Source organism: Drosophila yakuba, chromosome 3L (assembly GCF_016746365.2).
Source record: "Drosophila yakuba strain Tai18E2 chromosome 3L, Prin_Dyak_Tai18E2_2.1, whole genome shotgun sequence".
Classification (NCBI taxonomy): domain Eukaryota; kingdom Metazoa; phylum Arthropoda; class Insecta; order Diptera; family Drosophilidae; genus Drosophila; species Drosophila yakuba.
Window position 1 is genome coordinate 22,621,195 of NC_052529.2, and position 12,979 is coordinate 22,634,173.

The window sequence follows — 12,979 nt, forward strand, 5'->3', positions numbered from 1 at the left end:
CTATTTTGCTAACTAACTAGGAACTCTTTTTTGTCGTTTAACAGTATCGATTCGGTGGGTGCCCTAATTTAAAAAATATATATCTCTCTAAATGATGTTACAAAGGTTTGCTGCGAATTATTGAATCATTCGCTAGTGTATGGCAGCGTTACCGGCTACCAGGAATTATAGCTAATCTCCAACAACAAACTAGCGTTATATTACGTAAAAAGATTTAAAAAAATAAGTAAAGTGAATTCCCCTCAACTCGGGCTTGAATACTTTGCAAAAATATTTTAGAATTTTTATATTTTTAATACTCTATCGTTTTTTTAAACCTACCATCAATATTTTCTAGCTAGTTTTAGTTTTTCTCAAACGTTAGGTTAGGCTGTCTTATGAACCGAAGAGTTGGCATAACTCAAATGAGAGCACTCATCGAATCTCTGTTTTGAAGGTTAAAAAGTGCTTTTCGTTCGGGTTTTCGGCAACTGCGGCTGTTCTTTGGCTAAGGGGAAATGGATGTACAGCGAATTCGAGTCTGCCACTGTGCTGCACGCCAGTTTCGTTAAGATTATCTGAGGCCAACAGCGCTGTAATAACAGCACAGCCAGCGACTAACATCCACACTGTTAACGACTTATTTTATTACACAGCTGTTAACCGGCTTACATAAAAGTGCGTATACCATTCGTATTGCCTCAGGATTTCACCTATATGAAATGTCAATAGAATATGGAAGCAGTTAAGTCTTTAGCTACAAACTTTAAAAGATAGCAAGCTTATGAGTTTGTTTGTTTTTTTCTCCTTAATACCTATTATATCTATATCGAAATATCAAATGTTTTTATTGCTTGACCTGTATTTTATTTATTAAGACGCGTGGCGTGGAAATTACACAAAACAGTTTTTTCATTTACTAATTATGTTGTCAGATTCCGTGGAGTAATTTCATTCAGCCAAAAAATATCCGTTGACTTCATTAGCGTTAGAAAAGTTAGTCAGCGCTGGCGAGGGGAGGCGAACAAGTTTCAAAACGCTGACAAGTGAAGTTGTCATTCAGCACCCAAGCCAGAACCGAGCGGACCTGGCCAAAAAGTGTCCGAAACAAACAATGGTGGCCGGTGTGGGGTGGGTAGGGGATGAGGCAGCCATGGCCGAGAAAAGAAGCAGTAAATTGCGTTATAAGCAAAGTAAAGGACATTTCGCTAATGGCTTAACTTTTGAACGCAGGTCTCAGCCTGCCTCCTCCGCCCAACGTGCCGGCAACTCTCTGCCATGTAGCGGAAGTTGTTGCTGAAGCTTTTTTGACAGCTTTCCCAGCACGAGAAGGATACGGTGGGAATGAAGAAGAATTTCTGGCGAAATTGTCATTTCTTTTTCGAGTCTCGCAATGTGGCAACGCCGCGTGACGCACATTTTTTGTAGTCTGAAAGTATTTGCTTAGGACATGGAGTCTTGCTTTCCCTATACTCTGTGCTGTCGATGAAAAATCAATTTCCTGTTGTATGCAAAAATGTTCGAGCATCATTCGAGAAAGGGAGGGAAAGCATTGCTCGCCTGCACTTGACACATTGAACATTATCAGGAGGATGTGAACGCCGAAGGGGAAGGTGACTTCTGATTTGGCTAGTTGTCGTAGGTTTGCATCTGCGACTTCTTTCATTGCATTAATGTGCAATGGATTCAAACTTTTAATTTCTTCCACGAGTCGGAAGTGTACTTCCAAATAAAAACATTTCGTTTACAAAAGTTTAATCTTAAAAATATTCCACTTAAAAATGGCTGTTGACATAGATATACATAGATATTAACAATAGGAAGGAGACATGTTTTTCTTTTAACTCATACATATGTACATACATATTTACATTGTTGTGCATTAGAGAGTTATTTGAATTTTTCGGTAGAAATGGGTCCGAAATTAAATTCTCTAGAGGTGAGCTCCAGAACGCGAATAAGTCTTACAAAACTAGTTTGTGACTAATGTTTTAAAAAACAAACTTGATTCCCTAAAGACTACTAGAGGGGACTTAAACAGCAGAATGTGATAGTTTATTGGATGTTTAAACTGCATTGAGGGACTTCCCTGGCCGGATAAAGTGTCAAATTTCTATTCCGGCCACTGTATCTTCCTCCGTTTGTTGTGCTTGTACTACAAGCTTTAATTTTAGCAATTACTTGTGCAGTCCCAACCCCAACTCCCAGGGTCTCCCTGTCCACGGATCATTTGGAGTATCCTGTTTAAGGACAAGCAGCTGCACATTGTCTTGGAAGTGGAGCTTCAATCACGAAATTTGATCGCCACTTAAAACCAGCAGCACCAAATAAAAAGCCAGTAAAATTACTGACCATCGGTGGCAGCAGCAACAACAAGTGGCAAGCATCCGGCTCTTGACCTGAAAATCATCAACTTTGAACCGTCCAGCGGCATTTCCTGCCTCAATTTACACTGCGTTGGAGCACTCTCCCTGCTGCCGGAATGCTGGCCCACATATCGCCTGAGCATATATCCGCACATATAGCGCATAAATGGGATATGTGCTGCATCGATCGGGGTTAACGCAAAAATGCTCAACTTAACTTTGTGCTGACATAAAACTCGGACAGGACACGCGGACAACGGCCAGATACAATGACTGGCAGCATTTTGTGTCCTGCCCCACAGCCAGCCACGCCTCCAGTCGCTCACGCCCCTGGCCACCGCTTGTAAGTGGTGGGGGCGGGCGGTGTATGAAATTACTCGAAATATTGAATTACGCGTTTTAAATTAAAAATATTTTTTCGCGATTGCATTAAACGAAAGGCGAACTAATTAAAGGCGATTTTTCGTAATTTTCGTCCTGTATCCCTTTGTTCTTTCTGTCTCCGCATTTCTCTTTTGCATTGCCAATGCAATTTGCAGTCTGAAATGAAAGTTGGTAAGTAAGGATGCGAGATGGAAGCCAGTTAAGAGTCCTCAAACCGGTGACCTGGGGGCGTTTTATGGCATTAACAATAGCAAATATCTTATCTGCGGGCTGATCCGAGGGGCTGATCACTGTGTTATATCACCCATTTAGAGTACACGTAGTGATCTTGAAATGACCAAATTTCTGATAATACAATAAAAAAATAATATTAGTGTATTGAATTTTACATTGCATGATCGACTATGAATTTGTGTTCAATAAAAAAGAAGGTTATCTTAGCAATCCCTATAAGGGTTTAGTATTTATGTGCATATGTCTGTTGCAAATGGAAGTGTCAGGAACATTTTACCCTAGGTCACAGCTGCCATACGGAGGAAACTCGTGTCGCCATCGAAGCGCAAATTTCGCCTGATTGAAAGAGTTACGATCTGGGATAGAAGTACTTTGGCACTTGGCACATGGCACTCCACTTCTCCTGCCCATCTGGTTCCCGCTCCCCTCTCCGATTCCCATTCCCACAGAGAACTCCTTGTGGCAGACAATGCGGGCGGTCGTGGCAGGAGTCACAGAGTCATTCACAAGCCAAAACAAACAATGCATCAATCAATAAAGATTTCCGCACCTAATAAGCCGCAGACAAGCGGGGAAATCGAGTGGCGAGGTATGATGGGAAGCGGGAAGGTGGGGTGGCGGGACCATCATTGACGCCGTTCACCAATTAAAGGCCAATAGTTGCCGTTGCCATCTCCTCGCCCCCCGAAAGGTGTTAATCGAATTACGACTCCGAGATCGCCTGCGACTTTGACTTGGGGCTCGACTTGCATAGCTGCACCCTCAATGGTGCATTCAATGGTGCGTTCGGGTGGAGGAGGCAGGGAAGGAGGAGGCATGCAGCATCAGCTGCCTTAGTTCATGCCCAATGTCGTTGCCGGCATTTCCATATTTTCAAATTTGAATTTTCTATTCCGACGGAGTGTCGACACTGCCTGTTGGATGGAGCAGGACACTCTGAAGAGCAGACATCGTTTATCAGGCAACACTTTGGACCCCGCTCCGCTTCCACATCCTCCAGCTCGTAAAGAAAATTACACACATGTGTGGCTTTTCCTCGGGATGCGTCGAGGAAGCGGGGAAAATGGGAACCCAGTCGCTTCGTTTGGCTGCCTGCGTAAAATTTGAAAACACGTTAATGTCTGGCTGCATTTGAGCAATTTTGTGGTGCGTTCCGTTTTACCAAGAGTTCTCATCGTAGCTCCGTTAGGATATGGGGTCTAGGAGTAAAGGACAGGTGGGGAACTCCTGGGATATGAGCAATTAAGTTCTCAGAAGTAAAACCATTCAATGAGTGAAATGGGTTCAGATCTTAGAAATTAAGCACCTAAATTAGCAAAATCATAAAGTACCCAAATAGTTTTATACGCCCAAGTCGAAATGTAATTAAATTATTTACATGAAATCAATTCTAACATCTTTATGTTTTTCAAGTGAAAGCTTTATACATTAAGATAAATAAATCTAAATAAATGTTAAGATAAATGTCGACAGACAGTTTCTTAAGAATGCCATGACAATCCATTTCTCCCGTTCAAGATATTTGCCAGCTGCTCCCCAGATCGTTTTCTTCAGGACCTTCCACGGGGCTGCTGTCAACACTGCAATTACGAAACAGTTTCGACAGCCTGCTGCACCAATTGGACGCCTGAAAATGGAACAGAGCCTGGCTTCTGGCTGTCGACAAAAGATGGCATGCAAAAAAGTGAAATATTTTGGGCATAGAATTATGCATATGCAGATGCAGATGAAGGGAGCATTTCAATGGCAGAGCTCCGGCTTTGCCGGAAAGGAGCCCCTTTTAGCGCACACGAGTTTTCAACACCTTTCGGGAACTCACGCTTCATTTGCATGTAACCATGACACAACGGCGGAGGCGGAGACAGCGACACATGGAGCGGAGACCGCATAGACCACCAAAAGCGAAGAGTCCTCCTCTGTAGATTCGGATCCCCTCTTGCTTCTCTCTTGCGGGTGAGTGACAACCGCAGGGTAAGACCGCATACATCAGAAATAATAATAACCAGCAATGCAGAGTGTCGAGCGCTGAGCGCCAAACCCAAACCCAAACCCAAACTCTATTGAGTGCCTCCCGCTCCGCTTTCTCTCCTTTCCTGTCGCCTTTTCCTTTCCTTGGGTTCCGGGTGCGGTTGGCAGTGTGCTCGGGTTTCGGGTGGTGTCTACACAATCGAATCATGGCAAATATTTCCAAATGCGAGATGTGTGGAAAGTGCTAACGACGCATCTGCATATTTTGTCAACTGTGAATGGGGCCAAAGGATGCGGGAGCCGGAGTCCTAACGAATGTGTCTGCTGCGATGGCTGTCATTGTCACAAAGGTGATAAGCAATTGGCGCGGCTTGGGGTAACTCCCGCTATCCCCGTTCCCCGTTCTTCGTTCCGGCAGAGCACTTGACTCCCGATAATTGCCGGTAAAAGCGGGGCGGAGCGCAATCAGCAGACAAACCAGGACTAATCAAGAGGACCTTGACTTTGGAGGATTCGGCAGGACTTTTCCATTGAATTTCCATTTTCATCTAACTTAGTTTTGAGCAGCTCCCTTGTTCTGGCTTCGTTTTTGTTTACTAATTATAATTTAATTTGTTTATTTCGCGCCAAGGGCAAATTCAATTTTCACTTTCTCTTTGTGCCAGAGCTGTTTGTCATTCGACTGTTCTATTTGCATAAGTCGTAAAAAAGTTGACTTCTCGCTGGCAGGAAAAATGCGAGCAAATATTTATGCAAATCCGGGAAAGAACTTGAGTAGTTCCACCCTCCACTCCACCCTCACGTCGCATGCATCAAAAGTATATCAGCGCATCTCCTGCTTTCCTTATTCCAAGACAAATGACCAGCCGCGATCATCAACAAGTTCATCAGCGGGCGCCATAAACGTTTGTTGATTACCCGCAGCCTTGCCACACTTTTTCGTGCCACCTCAGAAAGCGGAGCACCGGAGAAGCGAAAAAAGTGGGGATGGGGCTTTGCTAGTTATTTGCATTCACTGGGGGATCCGTTACACTCCAAGGGCAACCTTTCTTTCTTTCGCTTTCCCGTTTATCGTCCGTTGGCTTGTGGCGAAAGATGAAAGTGTTTGGCAGCCGTCGTCGACGGCAAATGGAGCAGGCCACCACTGCCAACCTGCTCCTTGGCTAACTCGCATTAAGTCCACACCTGCCCTGGCATCATCATCATCTTCTCCTGCTGCCCAAAAAAAAAAAAAAATGGGAAAAGGGAAAGGGGGGATCAAAATGGAGCGCTCACAAAATGGAATAGAATTGCAGATTCATTTCACTCAGTGGGATACAGTCGGCAAGATTGGGGCGGGTGGCATACCTTTTAGCTGGTTTATGTTTGCCTTAGCCAAAGGAAAAGGTCAAAGGCCAAATCAGTTTTCCAGCTCCCAATTCCCAAGGCGACCGCAGATTGGAAAGAAGCCGGGCGGAGGAAACCCATTCGTAAACCATCTAAGCAGCAGCTTATTAACCTTACTGAACCCCAACCGGAATTGGAAAATTCCCTTAATCAATCAAAATATGAAAAACGCAATTTTTACCAACAAGGTGCAGCGTATTTAATTAGTTATTTATGTTTAAATAAACTTTTTCGCTGATTGCATATGAATCGTGCTTAAATTGATTGACTTATCAATATTTATTGTGAAAAGCACATTTTGAAAACTGTCATCAGTTAAAAGATCTAAATTTTTATACAAAATAAAAATCCTTTCAGTATTGATAAATCTACCCAAAAGAAGCATTACGAGGTAATTAACATGCTCTTAAACAAATGAATGAATATATAGTTTTTTTAAAACAGTACAACAAATATTTAGCATTATTATGCGCCATTTTTAGGGTTAATGTTTTCAAAATTGAGGGCAAGTCGGTAATGGCTATTTTTTAGGGCTTACATCCGAATGTGCAGGCAAAAAGTGTGTATTTTTGGGCGATTTTAAGTAAGCATTTTTATGAGTGCATTGATCCATGAGCGTAGTCTGTTCGATGCGCTACTATTAAGGTTCAAAGCTTGTTTTTCCTTTCGCACCAGGGAAAATTCGATTTGTCTTTTCTTGAGATTTCTCTCAAGTGAACGTCTTCTTCTCCCGGAATTCTCCTCTGCCCCCGCAAGCTACTTCATCAGCTCATTCTCCATATTTTTCCCCGTTTTGCTTATATTTTTTCGCTTTGGCTGGATGTGTCTTGTGTCTTCTGTATCTTTGTCTTGACGCCTTGCCCAGCGGCAAAGTTTTTCGCCTCCTCAAGTTCCGCGTCCTTCGTCGTAGTCCTGCGGGTGTCCTGGTAGCTCCTGGCTCACAATAAACCACTTTACAGCTACTAGTTTTATTTGCTGCAGCTTCTTTCTTATTTTGCGCTAACGGAATTGAATTAAAATTTACATTTTTAATCATTTTTCCGCGCTGTGACTTTAATTCAACCAATTCTCCCAGCGCGTTTAAAATGCAGTGCAATTCATTTGTGGCACAGTCCGTCTCTGTCTCATTTGCTTTTAATTAGTGTGAAAAGCGCAAATTATTCTCCGCCTATCGGCATTGCCCACCAAGTCGTAATTGGCTTACAACGACTGATGATTATAATGTGCAGGCATTATATATATAATTACTATCGCGCTGCTTATGCTCAACCTGCTTCGATTGGAAATTGTGAAATTCTGAAATTCTGAGCGCTTTCGTCGCCTTTTCTACCTGATGCAATATTGTGGTTGGTTTTCAAGTGATTTAAAACTACATATTTGAGGTGTCCGATTTGCATTCAGTCTGCCCAACGCTGCGCAGCTTGGCGTATCTCTTCTCTGAACAAAAGCAGCGGACACTTTGCAGAATTTGACAATGTGGTAAGTGGAGAAATTATAGACACAATCCCAAAAGTGTTTGCCACAGAATTTGCAGAACTCAACATTATTCATTATGCACAGTCGTGGCCAGGACGCACGCATTTGCTTAGATATGCAAGTGAGATTTTAATTACACTCCTTTCGTTAATTGATTACATCAGGCAATCGATTCCCTTGTCTCCCGTTGGCATCCATCACATTGCGACTAAAACTCGGCTATTTGGAGCGGAAAAGCTTTGGCAATTCTCTGGAGTATGTTTCCATTGTTTGTTGCTAATGTTGTGTCGCCTTCCCCACAGACAAATACCCCGCGCACACACACGGATATCCGAAGTTAGTTAATAAATTTAACGTTGATGAGCCAGGGAAGAGTGCAAATTGGCCATCAATCGGGAACTCAGGCAAGCAATGGGCCTTGTCCTAAGTAGGTCTCAACTGAGAAACTGAGGAACCGAGAAACTGCGGAACTGCGGAACTGCGGAACTGTAGAACTGCCGACTTGACAACCTGACGAACGGGCAAACTGACAGACGGAAGCCAGAAACGAGCCCATTATTGTTGTTAGTAGGGGGCGGTATCCCTCGTGAGCGCAAATTAAATGCAAATTCAATTAATTTGAAGCAAACAATTTGCTTAAATTAATTAATTGAATGTGAATCTAAAGTGCTTCCAATTTAACGCTGAAGAGCTCGGTTCCACCAGCGGGCCACTGAGGGGGCTGGGGGGTTGAGGGAACTTATGGGACTAAGGGCTCCCTCTGTGTGTGTGAGCTCGGCATTTATAGAAATTATTGGAACAGGGGGCCGGAAAGAGGCGTGGCACTGCACTAGGGCGCTGCGGCGAGCCGCAAACTTTGGCAACGTTGCGTATGCGTAATTCTGCATTTGCTTTGCGTTTGGGCCCGACATCGGGCATTAAGCAAACTGTTCACTTCAAAATCAACTCGAAAATAAACAGCAGCAGCCAAAATGCAAATACAGCCCGTGTATTAGTGTGTTTCCGTGCTGATTGGAGATGGCGGCGTGAGCCATTCAGGGGAAAAATAGTTTATTGTTGTCGTTTTTTTCTTGAAACATATTGAATGGGCCACAAGAAACGGGTAGTTTTGAGTGGCAAACATTTAAAATCAGATACATAAACTATTTATTTTAACTATCTATATGTCCACATGCAGTTACATAATTTCTTTATTCGTTTGTGACGTTGTGACTTTTGAAGTCATTCGCATAAACATTTTTTACATTTCGTCAATCCTTACTCAGATAACTGTATCGTTTAAATTCCCATACATATAATTTTAGTATTAACAAATGGTTGAAAATATTACGGAATTCAATATTACGGAATTCAAGGGTCACACATATAGGCATAAATTAGAATAAAAATCTCGTTGAAAGCTAACTTTCCTGGATTGATTATGATAGGCATGATAATTAGTATATTTGTTGCACTATTCCGTTCGCTACCTAATTCAGATACACACGATGTTGCCCCCTCACGCATGCATCTCCAATCGCAGCCGCAGAAATTTTCGGGACCACTCTCTCTCCAAAACGGCTTTCATCGGTTAACCGGCAACAAGGCAACTACTATCGAATGTGGATGACTAACAGCTATTACTACCATGCCACGCCTCCATTGGCTGTTCTATCAGAAGCCCCTTCACCGCTCCATTGGCAGTTTGAACGTTGTTTGCATTTTATATTTTCCAAGTTTTTATCGCTCGTTATTCACGTGGTTCGAATTCGCTTTCTGGCCTAAAGGATGGGAGCTGCGGCAAAATTATGCGCTTGATTAATATGCGAGTTCAATGCGAGTGTGCCACGCCCATATGGCATCCCTCCCACCGCTGGAGCGCATAACTGTTTATTTTGATAGTTTAATGTGTGTGCTAGTAGGCGGCTGTTTATTTGCTTTTAGCCAAGCTACTGTTGTTGTTGTTATTATTTGGCCAGCAAATACACACCAAAATGGCAAATTTGCGCATTGCCAAAGTCAACGAATTGTAAATGATTATAATGATTTTCTTTTATGAGAGTTAATTTAAGTACAGCAAAAGCAAATGAGCAAATTGATCACAACCATGCTGTTATGCAATTTTAAGGGGCACAAATAACGGTTCCAATGAAAATTCGAAAGCCAGTTCATATAGGAAATTGACCCAATCCCTTCGACGACCATTTCCACGATTAATCACCTATTTCAGCGCACCAAGCAAACTTGGGATTTGACAAAGTCGCAGCCATAATAAAAGATATTTTCACTTTCGTTGGTCAAACTGGATCCAAGCACAGTATGAAGTCGAATCCAGGGTCTGACCAAACAACAAGGCATCCCGAGCGATAATAAATTTAAGATCATTTATCATTTGACGCATTTCGGCTAACAAGCAAATTCGACTTCGCCGGAGACCCTTGAGACTTGAGACTACCAAGCAAATTCAGAGACAAAGCAAAGACAATGACTCGCCGACCGATATCGATAAATATCATTTGTTTGCCTGGGACCCAAAAGACCAAAAGACCAGGCCAACAGCATCTCGGGTCAGCTTTTTGGGTCGAGCCGCGGGTAGTTTCCAGCAATCTATTGACAAATGCCCTGGCCCGAGCTTTAATTGCCACAAGCTGCTCCCTGAACCTCTCTTTCTAATAGATTTTATCGGCTAAAATTCAATATACATAATTCTTGTGTGAGCTTCGAGGGAAAAAACTAATTTTTAGTTGATTAAATGGAGGGATGTGCTACTGGTCCCCCGGTTCTGAAATTCCCCTTTTGAAAAGCAATGTAGATAGCAACTCCTCTGTTAGTTCCTATTCGATTTATTTTACAACCGCTCATTGTTTGCTATCCCTTGTTGCGCGATAATCACATAAGAATAAGCGAATTGAATAAAAACACTAGAAAAGCTGAGGCTAAGTTCCATAAGAAATCGTAAACAATTCAATTGTTTTTTCGGTTGATATGTAAGGGCTCGGAAACTGTTGCCACTGGAATCGTAGGTAATACGTATTCAAATATTTCCATCAAGTTCTGAGGTTTAAGGTTGCGTCGAGCCAGACTCACCTGGAATGAGGAAAGAGAGAAGGTTCGATAAGTTAAAATTGAGTACTACTCAAGCGAATCTTATGTATATCCAAAACCCATCCTCTAGACCCCTTTGCTCTTTCCTCCAGGGAACGGTGATGTGAAACAGTTATTACGGCTGTACGAGCCATGTACGAGCCATATGCCAATTAATGTGTGCCTCACGCACCAAGGGGCAGGAAACCCGATTCTAAGTTTGGCAACCAACTCATGCAGCCCCGAATGCCACGCAGGCGACAAATATGGCAGAAATGCCAGCAGACTTCTGCTGCAGCTGCGACTTCGCCTAAGGCAATAAAGCCGCGTCTAAAGCAATAATGGCTCATTACGCGAGCCGCTGATGAGAGCCCAAACAACGGATCCGGGTGGACCCCGACTGCCCATATCGCGGCAATGAAATCGTTTCTTCTCTCTGCCCGGCTTACTAACCGCGCGCATGCGCAGCGGGGGAGGGACGCTGCAAACTGCAAACTGCCAACTTGCAACTGCAACTGCCCAGGCAACTGAGCATTTGCGATCGCTTGGAGATTGGGCCACGACGACGACCACAAGTTGCTTGGCATTTGGCCAACTGCCTGGGCGCGCTGGCTCATACAGTCCAATAATATTTTTTGGGTACTGAGCAACGCGTTTTGCCTTATACTTCAGTCAAGGCACTGAACTTTTAACTTTAACTAACAAACCGATTAGAACATTCAATCTACATTTTAGTCTTTTTTAATGACATATTCAAAAGTATTGAAGTGCTAACTAGTGGACTGACTTAACGTTCTGTTTAAAAATGTAATTTTGGTGCTAGCGTATTGAAAACAAGAGATAATTAGTTTTACATAAAATAATAAAATACAGAGCACATCCGCTGTTTTGTTGCACACTGTGATTGGGTGAATGCTTCACACTTGACTTGACCCTAGCGTGGCCTGTTGGCCGGTCTCTCAAGGCTTGCGGTCCACGAGCCCCTCTCCGCACCCAAATAGTTGGGTACCTTCTATTGTTGCTAATTTCCTAACAGAGATTTGATCCGCGAGATTGGCGCCGTCGTGGGTGGGAAGAGGAGGCGGCGGGGGTGGGGATCCAGTGGGCAGCTGCGTGTGTTGGCGTTTTCTCCGAACAGCGGCTGGTTTTAGGTATCGTTGGGTAATTGGTATATCAATTGTTCGCCTCCATTGTTCGGTGCGCGTATGGCGAAATTTACGAGTTTGTCCATTTGGAAATTTGCCTTATACGAGTATGAGGCTCAACGTGCAGATTCATTTGCATTGCAAAAAAACGGCAATGGAAAACGCCTTCGATGCTCCAGTTCTCCAGCTCTGTGGCCTGTGCTCCATACGCATATGAGCAAATGACAGATGTGGAATCTCTGCTTGGCCTATTCGAACTGCATGATTACAACTAATGATCGAGAACAAAGAGTCCAGCCATACATTTTTGGTGTAGTGAGGAGGGGGAAGCTATAAAATTATAGTGGTCCCGATCCGACGCGGATCAACAGGTTACTAAACAGTTCGTTATGGCTAAAATAATATTTAAATGGAAGTCATCATAAGTGGAGGGCCCCGTCGTAAAATCAAATGCACTTTGTCCTCGTCATCGGGAACTTAACGATCACTTAAGAACTGGAGCGCACTGAAAAGATCGTAAAAATTAGGAAAAGTGAGGAAGGAAGAAAAGCTTAGGCTTTATATGGTGCCCACTCTTTAATACTTCGCAGTCGGTGCACAATCAGCGGACAGCGAATGCGATGCAAAGGTTATCTCTATAACTAGCCATGAAGAGAGAAGTTGTCGCCAGGCAAAGACCCGCGGATCCCCCGTCTGTTCCGACCCTTTTAAACCGGGATAGGTTATCAATTTCAACGACGGGTCAGCCAGACTGCAGTTTCTATGTATAAGAAACGGTTCCATTGTTCAAGCGGAATTATGACTAAGCTGAAAATTTTGCGATTGACCCCTACGCCACAAATAAAAACAATTGCCTGTCCCATGCATTTATTCCGAGTGTCTCTGTTCTGTTTTTGCGGGTTTACTCATTTTCATTTTCGAATTCATTTCACGTTCTACAAATTTGAATATGGACTTATTTTGTTGTGGTTCTCGTTC

At 43.2% G+C, this 12,979-nt stretch overlaps 1 protein-coding gene across 1 annotated transcript in view; it reads left to right on the top strand.

The window, feature by feature from the left end:
- The first annotated feature begins 7,716 nt into the window (after positions 1-7,716).
- The window catches only part of LOC6539328 (putative phosphatidate phosphatase), a 59,499-nt gene continuing 54,236 nt past the window's right edge, over positions 7,717-12,979 (top strand). Inside the window, exon 1 of the mRNA XM_043207050.1 lies at positions 7,717-7,796. The gene's annotated coding sequence lies outside the window, so the exon portion shown is untranslated. The remainder of the gene's footprint in view (positions 7,797-12,979) is intronic.